The 24,929-nt window shown below is 47.3% G+C and overlaps 1 protein-coding gene across 1 annotated transcript in view; it reads right to left on the bottom strand.

The window, feature by feature from the left end:
• The window catches only part of SSTR2 (somatostatin receptor 2), a 57,139-nt gene extending 37,187 nt beyond the window's left edge, over nucleotides 1–19,952 (bottom strand). Inside the window, exon 1 of the mRNA XM_081939946.1 lies at nucleotides 19,801–19,952. The gene's annotated coding sequence lies outside the window, so the exon portion shown is untranslated. The remainder of the gene's footprint in view (nucleotides 1–19,800) is intronic.
• Nucleotides 19,953–24,929: the final 4,977 nt, after the last annotated feature.

Below are 24,929 nucleotides of genomic sequence, written 5' to 3'. Positions count from 1 at the left end.
GCTTGGGGGCTCACACATTTTCTCATGGAAAATGGCTGCACTACTGCCTTTTGCTCCATTCAACCCAGCCTCTGAAACATCCTACCTTGCTTGTTTCGACTACTTCCATGAAGCCAATGACTTTGCAGAGATCATTGACAACAGGAAAAGGGCACTTTTCCTAAACTGCTGCAGCCCAAAGATCTTTGAGATGGCCAGGGCTCTCCTCGCTCCACTGGCCATTCAGTCTACGCTATGGGACTTGCTGAAGAGCAAGCTATGGACTCACTATGAACCTATACCTTTGTGAATCACATGTCGGCGTGCCTTTCATCATCAGAATCAGACTGAAGGTGAATCCATCAACAAATACATTGCCACCCTTCAACAGGCAGCTATCAGCCCTCAGGCTGCCATCCAGGGGGACCCTGTCCATCACCATGCCCACCATGCAACACTGCCACGTTGATGTTGCCTCTCTGATGTTGATTGAGCCTGTAGCTGCATGTGGCTCTTCTACTCGGGTGCAACTGCCTCCTCTGATGTAACTCTTCTACTCGGGTGCAACTGCCTACTCTGATGTAACTGTTTGTCAGATATGGCTAACCAGAAAGAGGCTATAATGACACTGAGTGGGGGTGTGGCTGGAGGTGTGGGTCATAGTAATTGGTCATGGTGGGTGGGTGTCATCTGGGTGGAGTTGTGTGTGGTGTGAAGGAGAGGAAATTTTCCCTCCACCTTCAATTAACGAGGTGCGGATCGCAGCCCCTCCAAGTAGCATATCTCTGAATAAGCGATAAATAAAAACCCGAGAACATGTTCTAATGAAAACAAACTTTAATATGAAAATAAAAATAAAATCTTACTATCTAATTCTTACATTCTGGCAAGAGTAATTGTTGCCCACCTCCTTCGGTAGGCAAACGGAAGATCAGAAGGAAAGTACAAGAATGTGTGAAGAATGTGTGATGTATTAGGAAGACATGCGCAGTAAATCATTATCAGAAAAGAAAAAACATTTCTACAGTATAACTCAGAATATAAGCTCAATTGACAAACAAATTAACATAGTGACAGGTGGAGCTGGGTGGGGTAATGGTATATATATGGGTGATGGTGTTAACTTGGTTAGAACTGACTTGGATTTGATTACCTTTGTATCATTGTCATTTAGTGCTGGTTATCACATAGTTTGTTAGATAGAGATAAAGGTTTTTCACCAAATAAACTGAATCTCTGTTTGTATGCAACGTGAACACCGGAACATGACAGCAGCCCTATATTGTGAGTTCAAGGACTTAGATATTGCTCTCTTGGACAGAATGGTTTGTGGTGTGAGGGACATCAAGCTACAGCCCAGGGTGAAATTCAGCAGGTTCTGACAGGTTCTGGAGAACTGGTAGCGGAAATTTTGAGTAGTTCGGAGAACAGGTAAATACCACCTCTGGCTGGCCCCAGAGTGTGGTGGAAATGGAGATTTTGCAATATCCTTCCTTCAGAGTGGGGTGGGAATGGAGATTTTGCAGTATCCTTCCCCTGTCACACCCACCAAGCCATGCCCACAGAACCGGTAATAAAAGAAATTGAATTTCACCACTGCTACAGCAGCACCTCCTTGCAAAAACAGACCTCACCCTGAAAATGGTGCTTGGCAAGGCACAAGCAGCCGAGTTGTCAAATCAGTCAATGGCTGAGATTCAAAAATCAAACAGCCTATCAGCATCGCGGAAACCAGTCATGATGCACCATGAAGATGCCAACCACAGTGAATCAGCAGATGAGGACGATGATGTCTGTCACCTCAAATCCTCTAAGGGGAGGAATGTGGCCACAGAAAAGAGGCAACCAGCATGTGCTGGTTGTGGCAGCAATCGCTTGTGAATGGCATGTAAGTTCAAGAATGCCATCTGTCAAATATGTGAAAAGAAAAAACATTTGGCCAGGGTCTGTCACGCAAACCAACTGATAGCTACCACTGAAAGCCCAGAAACTCACTCCAAAAGAATGCAGAAAAGACAACAGAGTCATGGAGATGACTGCTTCACCGTCTCCAGAGGCACCTGCAAATAGAAGCAGAGATTGGTCAGGCCAGCCTCTCCTCTTGCAGGAAGGTCCATGTCACTGTCCTGATTGAGGGGTCCCCTTGTCCCATGGAGGTGGATATGGTATCTTCAATTACCATTGTCTCTTGGCTCATGAGCAGCTGCCCGGCAACACCCCTTTCCAGCTGGGCAGAGCACCACTTACCGACACAGTAATATCCCAAAGGCGCTAAGCTGCGTGGCGCTCTGCCCAGCTGGAAAGAGAGGTTACGCTAGCACTTGTTCTGCCTCCAGTTTGCATGCCTCCCTGCCTCACCATGCCCAACTCTCCCTGCAGGGCTGGGCCAGGGTGCTGCTGCCGCCACCACCCCACAACCATAGAGAGTAGTCCCAGAGTGGCTGTTCCACAGGTAGAGTTCCTTGGCTACCTTATCAATGCCTCTGGGTTACACCCTACACAGGCAAAGTTCCAAGCCATCCAGGAAGCTCCCACACCCAAGAACAAAACCAAACTCCAGGCGTTCTTGGGACTCCTAAACTTCTACAGCATCTTCTTGCCACACAAAACTTTCATAGATGAACCTCTCCATCGCTTGCTCAACAAGAAGATGTCTTGATCCTGGAGCCAAAAAGAAGCTGCTGCCTTCTCAGCTGTCAAGGAGCTACTATCTTCAAACAGTGCCCTGATGCAGTACAACAAGAACCTTCCCTTGGTTCTCACCTGCAACGCCTCTCCATTTGGCATCAGTACCGTTTTAACCACCAATTCCCGGATGGAAGAGAGGCCCTGATTGCTTTCTCCTCACGGATTTTGTCATTGGCTGAATGAAACTATAGCCAGCTGGGCAAGGAAACTTTGGCTGTGGTTGCAGGAATCAAATGCTTCCATTAATACCTCTACGGTAAACCATTTGACATTGTGACCGATCACAAGCTGCTGGGTCTGCTCGTCAGGGACTGCCAAACACCACAAGTTTTGTCCCCTCGCATGGTGTGCCGGACTGTGTTCCTAGCTGCATACAGCTACTGCCTCCTGCATCAGCCATGCCGATGCCCTCAGACGATGCCCACTCTTGACTGTTGTGGAGGATCCGGCTCCAGCATTATCTGTCTTACTAATTGAAGACCTGCCGTCCGGTCCCATTGCAGCATCGCAGATTGCTGCACATTCCGCCAAGGACCAAGCCATCGGCCAAGTGCTCAACTGGATGTGGAGTGGGTGGCCAAAGGGGCTAGTCAGTGCAGAGTTCCTTCCCTTCCACACCCAGCAACATGAGCTGTCCGCTCAATGGGATACCTACTCTGGGGGAGTCATGTAGTGATGTCCTAGAGGTTGCGGTGGCCAGGTTTTGCAGCTCTTCATGTAGGTCACCCAGGCATCATGCGGATGAAGGCATCGCCTGCAGTTATGTCTGGTGGCCTAATTTACACATGGCCACTGCTCATTGGTTTGCATTTTGTCAGCCTTGCCAAGAGTCAAGGCCAGCCCCCCACCCCCGCTCCAGGATGCGAGTGGGAAGCACCCAAGACATCTTGGTCGAGGATGCATATTGACTTTGCGGGACCTTTCCATGGACAGATTTTTATGGTGGTTGTGGATGCCCACTCAAAATGGCTTGAGGAGGTACTCATGACATCAACCACCTCAGATGCTCTGTTCAAGGCCCTTAAAAAGCTGCTTGCAACCCATGGACTGCCAGATGTCCTTGTTTCGGATAACAGGCCACAGTTCACATCAAGCCAGTTTGAGCTGTTCCTGGTGGGTCACAGCATTCGTCATGCCCTGATTGCACCATTCCATCCTGCTAGCAACGGGCAAGCTGAGCAGATGATCCAATCAGCAAAGAAAACACTGGCAAGGATGGGCCTGGGGGCCTGGCAAACATGGATAGCCGAGCACCCCCTGGTCCAGCATGTCACACCAAGCTCCACCACCAAGTGGAGTCCAGCCGAACTCCTAATGGGTTGCCACCTGCGGACCAACTTGGACCAGCTGCACACAGACTATTCCTCAGAGGTCCCTGCAGACTCGACCAGTCAGTTCCGGTCATTTTCAGTAGGTGACCTTTTCTATGGCCACAACTATGCTGGGGGTTCTTCCTGGATTCCTGCCTGGGTAGTGGATGTCACAGGGTCGCATTCTTACAGGGTTGCACTCGAAGAGGGCAGGTTGTGGCACTGCCACATCAATCAACTGCGTTGCTGTCTCAGAACCTCCATCTGCTGTCAGCTAGAATGGACTCCGCCAGAGATAATCCTGGCTAAGGACATGCCAGCTCAGGCACCACAAACAGCGGTACTGACAAGGGACTGTGGTGATTCATAGATGCCTGCTAACTCAGTTCCTCTGGTGATAGAAGCAAAACGCCCTCTCAGCGAACCGGTAGTAAATCAGTTAGGAACCCACAACTGATCTGGGGTGGGGGGAGGTAGGATGCTCTTCCAGACGGCAGATACCCTGACAGAATGTGCTTTCCTTAGGACCCAAGATCAGTCAGTCCTTGACTTATGACCACAACTGAGCCTAAAATTTTCATTGCTAAGCAAGACAATTGTTAAATTAGTTTTGCATCATTTTAGAATCATTTTTGCCACAGTTATTAAGTGAATCACTGCAGTTGTTCAGTGAATCATGAGGTCATTAGGGGAATCTGGCTTCTCCCATTGACTTTGCTTATTGGAAGTTGGCTGAGAAAGTTACAAATGATGATTATATGACCCCAGGCAGTGCAACCTTTGGGCATAAGTGTGAACACAAGTCAAATCATCATTTGTAACTCTTTTTTCAATACTGTTGTAATTTTGAATGGTCACTAAACAAATAGTTGTAAGTTGGGGATTACCTGTATTTAATTGAGAGGAATTGGAGTGCACCCACTTTACATGATCATACTAAATGAACATAAACAATCAGAGACAAATGGTCCCTCAGATAACCAGGCCTTATGCCATAAAAGACTTTATAGGTAATAACTGACTCCTTGAATTGCATTTGGAATTCAAGCAGTACAGCTTTTGGGCATATTGTGGCATGCCCTTCATGGCACACATGTGCATGCATGCATGCGCACACGCACACACAGAGCTGCATTCTGGACCAGCTATAATTTCAAGGTCAACTTCAAAGGGTTAGGGATTAAGTGATCATATGAAGGGCTTCCAAACATTTTACTCTGCCCTTTCATTCAATTTCTTGAAGCTACTGAATACAGTAGTTAGCTATCTTTCTTTCTTTCTTTCTTTCTTTCTTTCTTTCTTTCTTTCTTTCTTTCTTTCTTTCTTTCTTTCTTTCTTTCTTTCTTTCTTTCTTTCTTGAGATTTAAATAATATTTTAGGTCAAAAATGGCAAATCCATGACATGCATGTCAAAGATGTCATGCCATGATGCTTTGAAAGACATACCATGGTTGACCAACACCTGATGACATTTATTCTCAAAAGCAAGCCCCATTTTCACTTGATTTTTGGAAGCTGTGGAGGCTGCATAAGAATGAAGTATGCTCAGCATGGCCTCCCGATTCCCTGGAAGCTGGCAGCCTTTGGAGCATCCAAAAATTGCCCAAGAATGGGATGTGCTTTTGTCTGGTGTTTAGAGGCTACAGTAGAAGAACATTCTCTACAGCTGCTTCGAGTATGAACACCTTGTGTAAACTGGAGCAGTCTTAGGCAGACCACAGGGGCCTATCATTAGAAAGAGAACACCATCTGAAGGGAAGCAGCATTCAGTAAATCTTGAGGAACAATGAGAAGTGGCTGCTTTGAGTGGCATTGGTGGCCTTAGGACTAAGTCAAGGCCGGATCTCAACCAAGTGCCACTGCTCAAGGTGGCCTAGATGCGGGGGTGGAGGTAGATAATTGTTTCACTTTTATTTGTATGTGTGCACGTGTGATATCCAGCAGGGTAAAGTTAGGCATTTTGTTGTGTCTGCTATTTCGCAGATGTGGCCACGTACGGGTCGCTGCTGATTGGCTGCACGGTGGCAGCCAGAGCGGGAGATCGCAGTTTGCTCATTGGTCACCGCCTGACAGCTGCTGCCATATAAAGAGCTGTCAGACAGGGTTTGTTTCTCTTGTTGCCATTTTGCTTACTGTTACTTTAAGTACTGGCTATTTTGTTATCCCAATAAAGGGGTTGTTTTGAGCAACACTGTTTCGCCTCAGTCCTTGCTGCTGAGTACCCACAAAATACTGGGCTCTTCCCCTCTCAGATGGCGCATGCGTACTCTTGCAAGTATGCTGGGCATCTGCACAATCATCCAGATTGTCTGAGTTTGGGAATGTCTTACAAGAGGAGTCTGCGCAGCTCTGGAGGAGTTTCAGGCGGTTGTATGAAACTGTGGGTGGCAGAGGACGGCCTGAGCTGACGGTCTTTAACACAAGGTAAGTCTTGCGCTGTGGTGGCCAGGAATGTAGACGGCTTGTTGTACAATGGCAGATGGTCGGGTGGTAGCAGCGGAAGTTCCATGAGGCCTAGTGGTCGGTCAGTGGTCAGTGCACTGCCCGAGGTGAACTGGCACCTCTGTAGCTGATTGATGTATCGGTGCCAGACTTGCCCGTTCTCTAGGCTGACCCTGTAAGAACAGGGTCCTGTTATTTCAAAGATGTGACCAGGTAGCCATTTAGGGTTGCCCCCATAGTTCCAAGCATAAACCAAATCCCCCGACTTGAATTCCCTGGCTCTGTTGTCAAAGTCCACCAGCTTAGACATGGCGATTTGGGACGGGAGCCGGAAGCAAAGGCCCGAGCGGCAGAGGGATGACGTGGCCTGAGCGGCGGAGTGGCGGAGAAATGTGCAGAGAAAGGTGCAGTGGCGGCGACCCAAGAGACCCGCGCGGCGACGGCACCCGACCCGGCGACCTGAGTGGCAACGGCGACAGCGGTGGCGACGCAAGACGCCGAATGCCGAATTTCCGGCCGCTGGGAGCTTCAACTCAGTGGGAAGCCTGGCGAGGGCCATACGAGGGCCGCGAGATGGTGGAGCGAGGCCCGAGGCGCCGGAGGCCAATAGGAGACCAGCTGGAAGATCGTAGGCCGGCCGGAGCGGCGCTCGGGCCTGGAGAAACGATCGTGGGTTGCCGAGCAGACGGAGAGCCACTCGTGGCGGAGGTGGGCCATGGGGACGAGACGCTGGAGGTCTGCGCCTGAGGTTTTTGGCATCCTTACCCTATCGTGGCATCTTTACCCTGCCGTTTCACTGTTAATCTGCCTCCCCCGCTCACTCACCTATTCTATCTTTGGGCTTTCTGCCCCTTACCGCCCATTACGAACTGCTTCCCAGCCCCCATCTATAGACCAGATGACCGGTTTACCATCCTTTCCATCTAGGATGTGGATTACTGACACCTGCTTACCCTCCTTCGTATGGAACCCTGGCTTGCTAACTTAGGACAACACCGACAGCACCCACTAACGAGCTTGGCCCTGTTGCAGTCATAAGATCATTACTTATTTGAGGTCAGACCTGCTACTGCTGCGAGAGTCCCCCCTCTCGCAGGTATGGCCCTCTGCCCTTTCTAGGGCCCACCTTGATGACGGGTTCATTAACCCAGAGAGGTGGAGGAAGCGGAGAATTAGGGGTTTTTTAATTAAATGTCTTTTAACTGTTTTAGGGGGTTCTAGGGTGGGGGGGAGGGCCAATCAGGCCAGGAGTGTGATTAGCGCCAGGCGAACAGGTGTGGTCGAGAGGGGAGTGAGCGGAGTGGGGGAGGGGAGGGAAAATGATATTCCAGCAGAGGGCCTTTCTATACCAGCGGTCGTAGGGAGGGGTGGGTGCGAGGACAGACGAAAATCTTGTAGTCGGTTGGGGGACCGTGGCTGTTGGACACGCCCGGTCACTTGTACCAACCCATGACAGCCATGGACCTGACTCAAATAATTCAGGGCCCCACACACGAGGGGGGTCGCATGCTGGACCTTGTTTTCGTCTCTGGCCAGTGGATGAGTGATCTGGGAATAGGGGACCTAGTTATTATGCCCCTGTCATGGTCAGATCACTCATCTCTCCGGCTTGACTTCCCTGGAGCTACCCCTCACCGCGGGGAGGCGGAAACAGACCTAGATGGTTCCGCCCCAGGCGCCTGATGGAACCGGATAGGTTCCAGACGGAGCTTGGGCCACTTCCTGTAGCCCTGACCCGTTCCCGGATGGAGGACCTGGTGGCCGCATGGAATAGTGCGGCTGCCGGGGCCTTAGACCGGGTTGCGCCTTTGCGGCCTCTCCTGTGGCAACGAACCACCCTGGCCCCTTGGTTTACCGAGGAGCTAAGGGTGATGAAATGCCACAAGAGATGCCTAGAGAGCAGATGGAGATCCTCACGCTCCGAATTTGACCGAACACAGGTAAGAGCCTATCTACGGACCTACCTTGTGGCATTAAGAGTGGCCAAGTGCCGACATTGTGCCGCTCTTATTGCGTCCGCAGACAACCGCCCTGCCACCCTGTTTCGGGTGACCCGCTCCCTCCTGTCACAGAGGCCACGGGAAGCCCCCTTACAGGGCAGGGCAGAGGAATTTGGGGAATATCTGCAGGACAAAATCGCTCAAATCCGGAGTGAATGGGTCCCCCTCAGTGGTCTAGAGGGGGCGTCGGAGGCGAGTCTTGAGGGACCATTCTGGGAGGAGTTTGACTCTGTTGCCACCGATGATATGGACAGGTTGCGTGGGTGACTGCGAGCCACTACATGTTTATTGGACCCGTGTCCCTCCTGGCTTGTACTGGCATCCTGGGAGGTCACACGAGGCTGGCTCCTGGGGCTAGTGAATGCTTCATTGAGTGAGGGGTCCTTACCGGCTGCCTTGAAAGAGGCGGTTGTGAGGACCTTACTCAAGAAGCCTTCTCTGGACCCAACTGAGCTAGCCAATTACCGTCCCGTCTCCAACCTTCCCTTTTTAGCGAAGGTTGTAGAGAGTGTGGTGGCGCAACAGTTCCCACGTCACCTGGAGGAAATTGATTATCTAGACCCGCGCCAGTCCGGCTTCCGGCCCGGTCACAGCACAGAGACGGCCTTGGTCGCATTGGTGGATGATCTCTGGAGGGCCAGAGATAGGGGCTGTTCCTCTATCCTGGTCCTATTAGACCTCTCGGCGGCTTTTGATACCATCGACCATGGTATCCTATTGCGCCGGCTGGAGGGGCTGGGGCTGAGGGGCACCGTTTTGCGGTGGTTCTGCTCCTACCTCTCCGACCGGACGCAACGCGTGTTGGCAGGGGAGCAGAGGTCGACCCTGAGGCTGCTCACTTGTGGGGTGCTGCAGGGGTCGGTCCTCTCGCCTCTCCTGTTCAACACATATATGAAGCCGCTGGGTGAGATCATTCGTGGTTTCGGGGTTTGATACCATCTGTATGCTGACGATACGCAGCTGTACATCTCCACCCTGAACCACCCCAATGAGGCCGTCGAAATGATGTCCCGGTGCTTGGAAGCTGTACGGGTCTGGATGGGAGGCAACAGACTCAAGCTCAACCCCTCCAAGACGGAGTGGCTGTGGCTACCGGCACCCCGGTTCAACCAGTGGACTCCATCGCTGGCCATTGGGGGCGAGCAACTGGCCCCCGTGGAGCGGGGGCGCAATTTGGGCATCCTCCTAGATGCCCGGCTGTCGATGGATGACCATGTGGCAGCCGTGGAGAGGGGGGCGTTTCACCAGGTTCACCTGGTGCGCCAATTGCGCCCCCCATTGGACCGGGACGCTCTTCGCACAGTCACTCATGCACTGGTGATGTCCCGTCTGGACTACTGCAATGCTCTCCACATGGGGCTCCCGTTGAGATGCACCCGGAGACTACAGCTGGTCCAGAATGCAGCCGCGCGGGCAATTATGGGGAGTACTAGATAGTCCCATATAACACCTCTCCTGCGCGAGCTGCACTGGCTCCCTGTGGTCTACCGGGTGCGTTTCAAGGTGTTGATTACCATCTTTAAAGCGCTCCATGGCACAGGACCTAGTTACCTGCGGGATCGCATCCTACCCCATACATCCCTGCGACCAATTCGCTCTCACAGAGAGGGACTCCTCCGGGTGCCGTCCACTAAGCAATGCCAGTGGGCGGCGCCCAGGAGTAGGGCCTTCTCTGTGATGGGCCCAGCCCTCTGGAATGACCTCCCCCCCGATATTAGGACCATCACCGATCTCCGCTCCTTCCGCAAGAAACTCAAGACCCACCTGTTCCAACTAGCCGGCCTGGCTCAATTATAGTTTTATCCTCTAATCCTCCTGGCAGTTTATTTTAAATGTTGGGGTAGTTTTTAATGTTATTTTAATTCTATCATTATTGTGTAGATTTTATGAAATTGATTTGATTTGTAAGTTTTTATGCCTCATTCCATGTAATACTCAATATGTCTATGTAAATGTACATGTCCATGATGTTTTGACCTTTCACTGTACACTGCCCTGAGTCCCTTTGGGAGAGGGAGCGGTTTATAAATCTAATAAAATCAAAATCAAATCAAAGTCATAACATGGGTGCAGTCTATCCAGGTCAGTTCGGAGGGGGCGACCCATCAACCGTTCCGCTGGACTTCAGCTGATCACTGGACAGGGACTTGAATGTTGGGCTAGGAGATACAGTACCTGTCTATTCTACTTCCCCACTCCCCTGGGCCTGACTTCTCTAGAGCCTCCTTTAGTGACCTGATGGCCCGCTCCTCCAGACTGTTTCCTGCAGGGTGGAATGGAGCTACCTGTGCATGGCAAATGCCATGTTCGGCCAAAAACATCTGGAACCATGCAGATGTTAATTGCAGCCCATTATCTGAGACTAACACGTCGGGGTAACCATGCATCGTGAAAAGTCTTCGCAAAGCTCTAATAATGGCTTCTGAAGTGGTTGATGCCATAAGATTGACCTCCACCCACTTAGAATAGCCATCCACCAAGTTTTGTCCATGGTATGGGCCAGCGAAATCCAGATGGATTCATGACCACGGAACCTTTGGAATTTTCCATTCTCTAACAGGGGCAGCTGGAGGAGCTGGTCGTGAGGTTTGGCATTGCTGGCAGGCAGCAACCCAGTTTGTGACATCTTTGTCTAACCCTCGCCACCACACATAACTTCTGCTGAGTGCCTTCATTCGGACCACCCCAGGGTGACTATCATGCAGGCTGGCTAGAATGGGCTCTCGTAACTCCTGGGGAATCACCTCCCGGTTTCCCCATAGAAGACATTCCCCCTGCACAGAGCGCTCATGTTGCCTATTGCGGTATGGCCAAAATTTTGAAGGTATGGAATCTAGTGGCCACCCTCGCCTTACCCAATCTAGCATCTGAGACAAGATCCTGTCCCGAGCGGAATGACATGATATGTCCATCACTATGCAGAGATGGGGAGCTGCAGGTTCTCTATTAACATGACTGTGGCCGCAGGAGAGGGATCTTCAACATGCGTGGGCAGCGGACAGCGACTAAGCGCGTCAGCGTGCCCTAAGTTCTTACCGGGCTGATAGATTAGTTGGTAACTGTACGCCGCTAAAAATTCGGCCCAGCACGACATTCTAGGTAATATGATTTGAGGGTTTTGCTTGTCCCCTGCAAAAATGCCCAATAGTGGTTTGTGGTCAGTGACCAACTCAAAGAACCAGCCATAGAGGTAATCATGAAATCTTTTCACGCCTGCTACTGCAGCAAGGACCTCTTTATCTATCTGACTATATTTTCATTCTGCAGCAGATAAAGTGTGGGAATAATAAGCCAATAGGGTCTCAGTGCCGTTGGGCATGACATGACTTAGAACAGCACCCACCCAAAAGGGAAAGTGTCACAGGCCAGGGTCAGAGGTAACCTGATACTATACTGTACTAAGACTGCATTAGTGCATGTTAACAGGTCTTTTACAGTCTTAAAAGCCCGAGCCTCTTGGGTTCCCCATTTCCACGCTGCCTTATTATCCAAAAGCCTATGAAGTGGCTCAGCCACAAAAGCTTTATGGGGTAAAAAGGCAGCATAGAAATTCAAAAAAGCCAAAAAAGCTTGCAACTCAACTTTGTTTTGTGGCGAGGGGGCTTCCCTAATCGCTCCCAATTTTGAAGGAGTGGGATGCAGGCCATTGGCATCTATTAAATAACCCAAAAGTTCTATTTGAGTCACCCCCATTTTGCATTTGGAAGGCTTCAAATTGAGGCCAACGTTTTGAAATTGAGTTAGGGCTAAATTTATGGATAAGGTCAGACTGATTTTCTGCTGCAATGAGCACATCATCAAAATAGGGTATAGCCCCAGGAATGCCTTGGAGCAGGTGCTCCATCAAACTCTGGAATATTCCTGGGGCTACACAAATGCCAAATTGTAATTATCTACATCTAAAAGCCCCATGATGCGTTACTATTGTTCGTGCATCCGCTGTGGCATCGTCTACAGGGAGCTGTTGGTACGCTTGTGCCAAATCTAATTTGGCAAAAAGAGCCCCCTTTCCTAAGGTGTGAAGCAACTGTTGGACTACGGGGACAGGATAGGGGTGCGCCTGTAAGGCGTTATTCAGGGTGCATTTAAAGTCACCATACACACTAATAGAGCCGTCAGGCTTGATTGGCACCACTATCGGTGTTTCCCAATGTGCATGGTCCACTGGCTCTAAAATCCCCTGAGCAATAAGCTTGTCAAGCTCAGCATCTACCTTAGGGCGCAGCGCTAGAGGTACCCTTCATGGCTTAAGCCTAATGGGGGCTAACTGGGGGTCTAAATTAAATGATATAGAGTTCCCTGTATATTTACCCAGGGAGTCAGTGAAGATATCAGCAAATTCTTCTTGCAGGGGCCTGAAGTCATCAGTGGTGGTTGAATTGATGCCGGAAACTGCAAGTCCCAGGGAGGTGAACCAGTCCAAACCTAGCAATGTGGGCAGGCTGCCCTGCACTACGATGAGAGGCAGACTGCCATGGAACTGAGGGGTGGCCACCTGGAATTTTCCAGTACCCACAATGGGAATAGAATTGCCCTGGTAGTCTCGCAATTTGACGGGGCAGGAATATAATTGTTTCTTTGAAACGGTTGGTATTAGCTGCTTGAGAAAATGCCAGAAAATGATGGAGCATGCAGAGCCAGTATCTACCTCTATTTTGCAGGGTGCTCCCTCCAAAAGCACCGTGAGGTAAATCTTGTCTGCTCTCTCTCTGGCTTGGCTAATAGAAACTTCAGGCTGCGGGTTGTCTCTGGAAATTGCAAAACAATCTTCACGAGGTTTGACTGAGCGAGTATGCGCCCTTTTGCCTCTAGGTCTCTCCTCGTGGTGTTCCCTCAAGGTAGAATGTGACCTGCACACCTTGGCAAGGTGCCCTTGTTTGCCGCAGCGGCAGCAAATAGCTGATCTAAACTTACAATAAGCTCTCACATGGCTTCTCCCACAACCATCACATTGAGGCTGAGGAGATTTTTTTTTTACCTGCTTCCTCTTTCTATCTGTAGCTGCTTTTATGTGGCTCACCTCTGTGTCAGTCGCAGTTGAATCGGTGCTGTCCCCCTCATTGTCGTGCGGCACAGCAACTGGTCTGATGGCACTAGTGGAAGCAGGCAGATACTTCTGGATCTCGGCTTGGGATTTTTTAGCCATCTCTGATGCCCTAGCCTCATCTAAAGCAGTTTGCAAATTCAGCTCAGGGTGGGCACTCAATCGGCACTGAAGCCACAGATTGTTCATGCCACAAACTAATTGTTCCAGTAAAGAATCCTCTAAATTGCCAAACTTGCAATGCAGGGCAGTTGCTCTTAAAGCAGTCATGTAGTAAGTGACGGATTCGCGCTCTTTCTGCACTCTGTCTAAATGTGAATCATCTGGCAATCTTGGACGGGGTCGGAGAATAATGGTTCTTCAATTTCAACACCAGGGTCTCCCACAGACAGAGTTGACAGACTGAGGGGAGACTAGAGCCCTAGCTGTTCCAAATATTTCCTGCCCACATGAGCTCAAGAACCAAGCTTTCTTGCAGCTGCTAGACAGTTCTGTCATGCTCGAAATAAGCGTCCCATGTCTCCATTGCCGGGCTGAAAGCCGAAAATGTCGCTGATCCTGCCATCCTTAAAAGGACACAATCACTAGGAAATTATTTTTTTGTTCTTTTACCTCACAAAGAGTTACGGTTCAGTGACTAGGCAGCATTCCTCTCGAATGTGCCACAACTCTAATTAGTGACTTCGCTGTTATTACCTCATTTGATCCCACCTTCGTCGCCAGTATTTTATGGGTACTCGGTGGCAAAGACTGAGGTAAAACAGATTGCTCAAAACGATCCCTTTATTAGGATAACAAAATAACCAGTAACTTACAAGCAACAGTAAGCAAAACGGCAACGAGAGAAACGAACCCCATCTGACAGCTCTTTGTATGGCAGCAGCTGTCAGGCGGCAACCAATCAGCAAACCACAATCTCCCGCTCTGGCTGCCACCATGCAGCCTATCAGTAGCAACCCGTACGTGCCACGTCTGCGAAATAGCAGACACAACGCATTTTCTGAATTTTTGACACATCAGGCCCAAAAGGTTCATTATCACTGCTAAAAATGTAATGAAAGCAGAGACTTGAGAACCCATTCTTAGATTACTTCTGATATACTGTATACTGGTAATTTTTTCAATAATCCATTGTAAGTCTGCATTGGTTAATACAACATGCGAAGGGAAAGCTTTGCTTATGCATATACTGCACATTAATTAACACTGTGGCTTAGATAACCTGGCGTTGCCCGGGTATTTTCTTTAAAGGGGGGAAATGTCCGGACCAAACGTAATTTCTAATGTTGGATTTCCCCCCTTACCAGAGGGAGCCCCCTTGTGGAATACTGTGAAGCTGTTACCATGGCAACTCTACTGTGCTGTACAGTAGAAGTCAGTATGCAGTATGGCACAACAGGCTGTATCTTAACAGAAACCGAGGAGGTGTTGAGGTGTCTTACCCCCACAGTATTTTTTCTCGAGAGAGTAAGTCATCTGTGTACCAAGTTTGGTTGAAATTGCTTGAGGCGTTCCAGAGTTATGGCATATCATACATGGACTAGCAATATAAATTAATTTTTCATCTAGATTAGTAAAATACAATAAAATATTGTTAGATATTAACACTAGCTACCAGGGTTTCCACTCTGTCCTCTCTTCCGGTGGGAACAGAGGTTTAACCTGAGAGGTCTGACAGCTCCCTATAAAAGGAGAGCTGTCAGACCGAACGGTTGCTGGATTGTACATACTTGTTCCTCTGTAATAAAGAGCTGTTGTCGCGTTAAGCCTGAGTCTGCCTTCTCACTGCCCTATTTAACAAATATAAATGTTTAAAAGAACTATGTTTGAACACCAATGTCCCGGCTGTTTAACCATTGATGTGCAGCATTATTGATATTTTTTTAAAAATCAGAAACTGGACTGGCATATGCCCTCAGTTTACAGCCAGTCACGATGTGGGACTCCCGCAGTCACATTGAGAAGAGGATCCTATGCCCCACTTATATAGAAAGCCTGGCAGACACCATGTAATAAATTCATAAGTTTTACTCAAGCAATCAAACTTAAACAAGGCGTGGCTTAACATGATATACAACATGATGATGGTGTGATCCTTTCCCAGTGAAGGCTTCTGATTCAATTATATGTTTTATCCACAGGTTTCAGCCTTTGCCAAGTCATGTTGTTGGCCAATTGCATCTCCTTTGAATTAAAAACTCACTTTTTGAATTGCTGCCAAAACATGTGAACCGTGTTTGCTTAGCAGTGGGCTTTTCTGAGCCAAAAACAGCAGATTTGAAGTTTGTCTAGTTTGGCTTTTATCATCCTATCCTGTTTACTTGCACAGCAGCCAACTGCCTGAAATCTTCCTGTTTGCTTGTTTGTTTGTTCATAAGATCATGAGATGTACAATTGCATTTCTCCCCCCACCCTCTCTGAAAATTGTGAGCTATATTCTTTCTGCTAACTCAGGGAAAGGCAACTTGTGTCCCCCAAAGCACCAGAGAAGGGAAACTGAAACATGAGGACTGATCCCCCCCCCTTTTCTTTTATTACTGGAGGCTTGAGAGAAGATTAAGGGAATCTTAAATCTTGCACAGACATCCATTTTGCCTCATAAATATTCCCCCAAAGCCTCAAAAGGTGATAAAATGTCCAAGCATTGAAACACTTTATCCCACCCATACTTAGGAAGGGTACTTGTTTTTAAATCACCATTTGCCACCTGCAATATAAATTATTGTCTAGTTTGTTTGATTTTAATTGAACACGTCAGGTGAATTATGTGCCTTGTTTGGGTGTATGTTGTGGGTACTTTTACAAAGGGACTGCCATCGACCCTGCCTATTGAAAAAATGAAATTCAAATGGGTGATTTGTCAGTTCCCAAGTACCATTTTAACAGAAACTAAACTGGTTTGTTTTGTTTGTTTTGTTTTGTTTGTTTTGTTTTTATTGGATTTATATGCCGCCCTTCTCCCAAAGGACTCAGGGCGGCGTACAACATTAAAAAACACACATCCCAAAAGTTAAAAAGAAATTAAATATATATCCAAAAAAACAAATCAAATTTATGGAACAATACATTTAAAAAATGAGTTAAAATTAACAGGCCAGGCCAGCTTGCTGGAAAAGCCAACTTTTTAGGGCACGTCAGAAGGACCGGAGGTCAGGGATTATGCGAAGCTTCGGGGGCAGCTCATTCCAGAGGGAAGGCGCTCCCACAGAGAAGGCTCTCCCCCTGGAGGTCAACAGCCAACACTGTCTGGCCGACAGCACCCTGAGGAGGCCAATTCTGTGGGATCGTACTGGACGGTGGGAGGCTACTGGTGGCAGTAGGTGGTCTCGCAGGTACCCTGGGCCTAAGCCATGGAGTGCTTTAAAGGTCATAATTAATACCTTGAATCGCACCTGGAAAACAACCGGCAACCTGTGCAGGCCGCCTAAAAGGGGTGTAACATGGGAGCACCTAGGTACCCCCATGACAACCTGCGTGGCCGCATTCTGGACCAGCTGAAGCCTCTGGGTGCTCTTCAAGGGCAGCCCCATGTAGAGAGCATTGCAGTAGTCCAGGCGAGAAAGGACGAGGGCATGAGTGACTGTGCACAGAGCATCCCGATCCAGGAAGGGGCGCAACTGACGTACCAGGCGAACTTGGTAAAAGGCCCCCCTGGTCACGGCCATCAGGTGTTCTTCTAAACTAAGCCGCGTATCCAGGAGGACTCCCAGATTGCGAGCCTTCTCTGAGGGGGCTAAAATTTCTCCCCCTATCACCAAAGATGGAACAAGGTGTACAAATCGGGATGACGGAAACCACAGCCACTCAATCTTGGAGGGATTGAGATTGAGCCTGTTCCTCCCCATCCAGATCCACACAGCCTCCAGGCATTGGGACATCACGTCGAGGGCATCGTTTGGGTGGTTTGGGGTAGAGATGAAAAGTTGGGTATCATCAGCATATTGATGATATCGTACCCCAAAACCACGGATGATCTCACCCAGCGGTTTCATATATATGTTGAACAGGAGGGGTGAGAGAACCGACCCCTGGGGCACCCCACAAGTGACATGCCTGGGGGTCGATCTCTGCCCTCCAGTCAACACAAACTGCGACCGATCCGACAGATAGGAGGAGAACCACTGTAAAATGGTGCCCCCCACTCCCAACCCCCTGAGCCGTCGCAGTAGGATACCATGGTCGATGGTATCGAAAGCCGCCGAGAGGTCTAATAGGACCAGGACAGAGGAGCAGCCCCTGTCCCGGGCCCGCCAGAGATCATCGACCAACGCGACCAATGCCGTCTCCGTGCTGTACCCGGGCCTGAAACCCAACTGAAATGGATCCAGGTAGACAGCTTCATCCAGGTACTGGGGAAGCTGACGTGCTACCACACTCTCGACAACCTTTGCTACAAAGCGAAGGTTGGATACCGGATGATAGTTGGCTAAAGAAGCTGGGTCCAGGGAAGGCTTCTTAAGGAGGGGCCTCACCACCGCCTCCTTCAAGGCAGTGGGAAAGAACTCCTCTCTCAATGAAGCGTTGGTAATCGCCTGGAGCCAGCCTCGTGTCACCTCCCGGAAAGCCGAAACTAACCGAGAGGGACACGGGTCCAGCACACAAGTGGTAGCACTGAGTCTCCCCATAATCCTGTCCATGCCTTCGGGAGTCACAGGGTCAAACCCATCCCAGATTGTCTCCTCAAGATTCATCCCCGTCGGCTCCCCCAAATCTACCCAGTCAGAGTCCAAGCCTGTCCGGATCTGAGCGATTTTATCCTGCAGATATTGAACAAATTCTTCAGCCCTACCCTGCAAGTGAGATTGCTTCCAACCAATCCCTCTAAGCATTAAAATCTAATCTTTGCAAGGAGCAAAGAAACAAGTGGATATCAAATCTCTCTATTATTGTTATATTCAAAGGCTGCCCTGGAGGCTTTCTTATAAACAAAGGCTATGCTAAAGGCCGGTACTTTGCTTTGTAACATGCCACAATTTCATTTCATTAATTAAAAGAAAAAAGTAAGTTAGGGCAGTTCTATTGTTGATGGAGATTTGCAGGTCCTGCTCTCACTCTTTGTCTTTACAGGTTGTTGAGTGGCTTCTTTTGAATTTTTTTTATATAGTTCATCATTGTACAAGAATAACATGAAGGCTGTTTTTATAGAGACAATTTACTGGTGCTAAAATTCAGAGGGTTGCTAGATGTCACTCATTAAATACTGCACTTATGACAGATTAATAGGGTTTAGGATTTGAGAGCAAAAAGGTAAAGTGTGGGAAGGCCACATAGTATCTGACTGCACTCATAAAAACAGTTGTGTCTCTTCTTAATGTCATTCAGTCACTTCCTAGGAACATTGTTTAGTTTAAAAGGGGATGGGTAAGACTTGACAAGATGAGCTGGAATGTTTCAATAAGAATACAGAGAGACCAACTATTTCTCACTGAGAAATGAACAACTATGAGTAATAAAGGCAGAGGGGAAAAGTGTCATGTTTGAATCTTGGGAACTGCAACATAAAGACTCAAACCCTAGAATTTGCAGGGTCTGCCTTTCTTGCTTAGCAAATACCTGCAATCAAGATATTTTATCAGAGCAATAACATATTGTCCTTGAATCACTGGCTGGGAGCCTTTTGGTTCAAGTATTGATTGGGGTAAAACCAGGGGTGAGTTTCAGCTGGTGTTACTGCTGGTTCCCTTGTGCTAGCACTTTGCATGCGCTGGATGTGCGCTATATGCGCATGCACAGTACAATTGAAATTGTTCTGCGCATGCGCAGAACCAAAAAAAGATGGCGATGGCGGCAACCAGGGAACCGGTTCGGGGGCGTGGCCAGCCTGGGTCTCTGCCGGTTCTGCGACCCAGGCCGGCATGCCACTACCGGTTCAGCTGAACCGGGCTGAACCAGTAGGAACCCACCTCTGGGTAAAACATGACCTAAGGAGCTGCACAGAGGAGCTATGACTGCCCCATGCTCTTCAAAGAAATTTTTGCTTTCAAATATCAAGGCATCAATACCATGCCTAAAAAGTCAATAATGCTATCTTCTCAGAGCAGAATTAAAAGGGCTTGTGTGCTGTTTTCGTCAATCTTTACCTCATCTTAGCAATTAGTCCCTGAAGCATCAATGGTTGGTTCCTTGTCCAGCATGTCAAGCTCAGAACTTTAAGTAGAACTCACCATTTTAACTGTCATATTATTTTGGTGAACACTGTCACAGAATGACAAGCTACCTTTGCTCCTTAGTCTACAATTAATATTTAAAATTCTTTTGGGTAGCACTGTTTCCAGGTTCAGGGGACAACTTGAGCAAGATCTTCTCAAAATCCTCATCCTTACTTGAGTGGACCTACCTCTTTGCCACAACTTCTGCCTCTGTTTCATTGTGGCCCAGTCTGCAGGAACTTCATGGAGGAAAGGAAAGGCACAGAGACTCTGCTTCCCTTTCACCATTACTGGTTTGAAAGAAGGCAGGAAAACAAGCTTCAACTGCAACAGCAAACAGCAGCAGAATGTGGGCCTTGGCAGTGACTGAAGGATGATAACCCCTGACCCCGCTTAAAGAAACTGTGGCGATCAAAAGCCCTATCAGACAGCTTGAGCCTCCTGGAAAAAACAAAGAGTACCAAACGGGAGGATTAGTCAATTTTTACAATGTACGTATCAATATTAGCAATGAGTAACAGCTTTTGTTATTTACATTTTTGTAAGAACCTCGTTTGTTTTACTGACAAGAACTTTCCCCCCCTTAGTACAAATTTGAGTGCAATAAAATTGCAAATCAGGTCACGGGATTCAATTTCTTGTTGCTCGTTCATCAAGGAGAGAATTTAATTTGGATTTGTAGCATACCGTTTTTCAAACAGCTTTGAATTAAGTTTAAGACAATGGTCTAAGCACCTGGGGCTAAGGAACTGCGTGGAAAAGAGAGAACATGTTTTCTATAGTAAATGGCTGAAGCCTGGGGAATCATCTGCCATCTGCTCTTCTCCATTCCATGGTTAAGGGAGAAAATGGCAAGCTTTCAGAAGATGAATGTTGCAGCCGCTTAAAAAAGACATTGCCTTATACCCAACACTTTTGCATTTGCTTTTAAAGTCCCTGCTCCCTTTCTTCTTCTTCAAATTAATCCATCAAGAAGAAACAGCCAGCTGTGAATAGCACTGTCTATATAAGATCTCTGTGTAGATTAGCAGCATGTATTTCCTCCAGTACTATTGACACTTCAATTTTCTCTTTAATTCTCACCCTGGAGTACCAGGGGTGCAGCAGATCTGAATGGTTGTTGGTTGAGGCAAGAGGCAAAGCTAGTTTAGGTCAGAGCTAACAACCAGATCACCTGAGTCAGAGGCAAGAAGGATGTAAGTGCAGCAAACATCCAATTATCAAACAGTGCTGTTAACCTTTGGGACCAATTGGCTACCCAGACTTGGATCTTTTGTTTTCTCCTTAATTATCAACAAACGGTTAATCAATAGTGTCTGTTTTTACTAGGTGACAACCCATTAATGTTCCCTGAAGTAGAACAGACACACATACACAAACATACACACCCAGGCTGGTCTGTGAAATGCATCCATTTTGCAAAACTGGCCAGACCCATAGGAAAATCTCCCAGGACTCCCACAATGTTAGCTGTGATCTCGTGGCTGCATGTTGCAAAAAGCAAGTTTCATACAGCGGTAAAGCATCAGGCTAGACATCCTGGAGATTGTGAGTTCTTAGAGCACAAGCTAACTTTTGTGACCTTGAACAGACAAGAGCAAACCACTTCTGAAAAGCCTTGACCAGGAAACTGCAGAAATTTATCCAGGCCATCACCAAAAGTCAACACTTATTTGATGGTGCACAAAGACAGACACAAACAAATAAACAACTCATCCAGCAGATGAGACCTCTAAAAAGGAATGTCTCTGCTTATGTCTCAGCTGTGTGAATAGTCTACACTTGTGTGCATTGACCCCACATTTTGTTTTGTTTCTTGTTGGAGAAACTAACTCTTTAAATAGTTATAAGTGGAAATCCCACAGAATTTAGTTAGACTTATTTCCAGATAAGCATTCACAGAACTTAGCTTCAAAAGCTCACTGCTTATTGGGTGTGGATAGACTGCCTCTATTTTAAACAAATGATTTAAGTTTCCACTGTAATCTCTGAATGTGACAAAATTTATGAAAGGTTTCCTAGACATCAAGAACTTGGTGTATGTGGGGTTGTGGAAGGAGAGGAATCAACAGAGATTTAGAAAAAGCTGCCTTCTCAAATTCTTTCAGCTTTCAAAAACAGTTTAGCACAGAGATACTCAACAATGCAAACAAATAGTTTAAATAGTTTATTTATTAGAATCAGCTTTGTGGCTTAGAATACATTCTCACATTCTTCTAACTAGTGGCCTGCTGTAGGAGCACCTCTTCACCTCTCGTAACTTATGGTTATTTTGGCCTAGGTTGCAGGATAGGGGAGACACTAAGGAGAATTTTCCTGAGAGTGAGAACAATTCGCAAGTGGAAGGGCTTGCCTTCAGAAGTTGTGGGTGCACCATCACTGGAGGCTTTTAAGAAGAAGCTGGACAGCCACTTGTCTGGAATAATATAAAATCTTCGGGGTGGTGGTGGTGGTAGGTATTGGACTAGAAGACGTCTAAGGTCCCTGCCAACTCTGTTATTCTGTTCTGTTCTTATACATCTGACTTCTAGTGGGAGCCCAGCCATATAATGCCTGACTGGTAAAAGCATTCCTCAAGCATTATGTGGGTTTACAGCTTTTTTGAACAAGTGTTGCACTTACTCTCTACTACACCATTTTCATTGTTTTATGTGGTATTTCTTAGTGCTGGACACAAGACAATCCTTGCCAAAAGCACTGTTATTCCTTTGCAAAGCTTGTCAGGGTCTTTTCCCGTGTAAGGTTGAGATTGTCTTTGCAACGTTTCGGCAGGATCTCACCTGCCATCTTCAAGCCTGGGCTTAAAATGGGAAAGGAGCTGCTGTCTTTCTGTAAGTCTTGGTTGGAGGGGATGGGGTGCTGGCTTTGTTTCAGTGAGTGGAATGATTGGTTGTGTGGTTGTATCATGATTGGTAGATTGGTGCTGATTGGTGCTGGCTGTGTGTCCGTTGTTGTTTTGTATTGTAACGGCTTGGGTGGTGGGTGGTGCTCGTTTGTTGTAGCCAGCACCAATCTACCAATCATGATACAACCACACAACCAATCATTCCACTCACTGAAACAAAGCCAGCACCCCATCCCCTCCCACCAAGACTTACAGAAAGACGGCAGCTCCGTTCCCATTTTAAGCCCACGCTTGAAGATGGCAGGTGAGATCCTGCCGAAACGTTGCAAAGACAATCTCAACCTTACACGGGAAAAGACCCGAATACAACAAAACCAGCATACCTACACCCGTGAAAATCTACGAAAACATAGATAGATGATAGATAGATAGATAGATAGATAGATAGATAGATAGATAGATAGATATATGCTGGTCTTGTTGTATTGGGGTCTTTTCCCATGTAAGATTGAGATTGTCTTGGCAATGTTTCGGCGAGGTCTCACACGCCATCTTCAGGCCGGTGTTTTTGGCTTAAAACATGGTTGGAGCTTCCGTCTTTCTATAAATCTTGGTGTGTGTGTGTGAAGTGCTGGCTTTGTTTCAGTAAGTGGATTGATTGGCTGTGTGGTTGTATCATGATTGGTAGATTGGTGCTGATTGGTGCTGGCTGTGTGTCCGTTGTTGTTTTGTGTTTTAACGGCCTGGATGGTGGGTGGGGCTCATTTGTTGACTAGGGCTGGTTTCCAGATGTCTGGTAGGCGGGAGGTATCGTCACGTTTATTCATGTTGTGGGGGTGTTTCTCTATTTCGATAGCTTCCATAATTATTCTCCTGTTGAAGTGTTCAGTTTTGGAGATTAATTTGGTTCCTTCAAAATTAATTTCATGTCCTGCAGCTTTAAGGTGCTGGAAAAGGGAGGGCGTTTTTTCTTTTTTTCTTACTGCGTTCTTGTGTTCTGCGATGCGTGCATTTATTCTCCTGTTCATTTGTCCTATGTATGTTGCAGGGCAGATTTTGCATGGTATTTCATAGACTCCTTGGTTTTCTAGCTGGATTTTATCTTTGGGGTTTCTTAAGATGTTGGCTATTTTTTGGTCAGTGTTGAATGCTGTCTTGATATTGTGTTTGTGGAGAATTTTGCTGATTTTATCTGTGGTGCCTTTGATGTAAGGGAGGAGGGCGATGCCATTGTCCTGTGCTGTGTCTCGGTTCTTGAGGGGAGTCTCTCTTTGGATTAGGTTGGTAATTACTTTTCTTTGGAATCTGTTGGAGATTAATACGTTTGTGAGTGTGTAATTCAGTTTTCAGGTGGTCTTTGTCAGCTAGGCGTTTGCTTCTGGAGATGAGGGTCTTGGCTATAGAGTTGATCTGTGCAGGGTGGTGATGGGATTGTGCGTTTAAGTAGAGGTTGGTGTGGGTTTTGTCCCGATAGATGGTGTGTCTTAGGGAGCTATTGGGTTTTTTGTAGATTAGAACATCCAGAAAGGGAAGTTGGTTGTTTGCTTCTATTTCCATAATGAATTGTATTTTGGGGTGTAGGCTGTTGAGATGTGTGAGGAAGTTGTCCAGTTTTTCTTTCTCGTGTGGCCAAATCACGAAAGTGTCATCAACATATCTAAGCCAGAGTTTGGGTTTGTGTTCAGATTTATCTAAGGCATTAGTTTCAAAATGTTCCATGTATAAGTTTGCAATGAGGGGTGAGAGGAGTGATTCCATGGGTGCTCCTTCTATCTGTTTGTATCTTTCTCCATTATGGATGAAGTATGTGTTGGTTAGGTAGTGGTTGGTCAGGTCCAGGATGTCTTTAGGGAGGTTGTGTTTGTTCTGGATAGCTGTCAAGCCTTCTTTTATAGGCACTTGGGTGAAGAGGGATATGACATTGAAGCTCACGAGTAGGTTGCTGGGTTGTAGGTTTTGTTTCTTTATTGTTTCTATGAAGTGGAGTGAATTTTGTACGTGTGAGGTGATGAATTCTGTGTAGGGTTGGAGTTGTTTGGTGAGGAATTTGGCAAGATTCTGTAGAGGTGAGCCTAGACAATCTCAATCTTACACGGGAAAAGATCCGAAAACAACAAGACCAGCATACCTACACCCGTGAAAATCTACGAAAACACACACACACACACACACACACACACACATAGACACACACACACACCTGACCTTATAGTTACCAGCTATTTTTGAGCTAGCAATTTAAAAGGTGGATAAACCCACTTGTCTGTTCTTGATCTATCCCATCACATGAAGTAGCAGAATTCGTCAATGATCTTCTTTAACTTGTTTGACAGCAAAACTATGAAATAGCACCTCTCACTAGCTTAATCACTGAAGCTGAATAAGGCTTGGTATTTGGGGTGATGCAATTTATGATTACGGTATATACTTTTCTGCTGAGTCAGAGATTAGAAGAATGCACATTAATATGAC

The sequence above is a fragment of the Natrix helvetica genome, assembly GCF_964273705.1.
Source record: "Natrix helvetica genome assembly, chromosome: 1".
NCBI classification, from domain to species: domain Eukaryota; kingdom Metazoa; phylum Chordata; class Lepidosauria; order Squamata; family Natricidae; genus Natrix; species Natrix helvetica.
The sequence above is the reverse complement of the archived record's forward strand: the minus strand, read 5'-3'. Positions and strand labels throughout refer to the sequence as shown.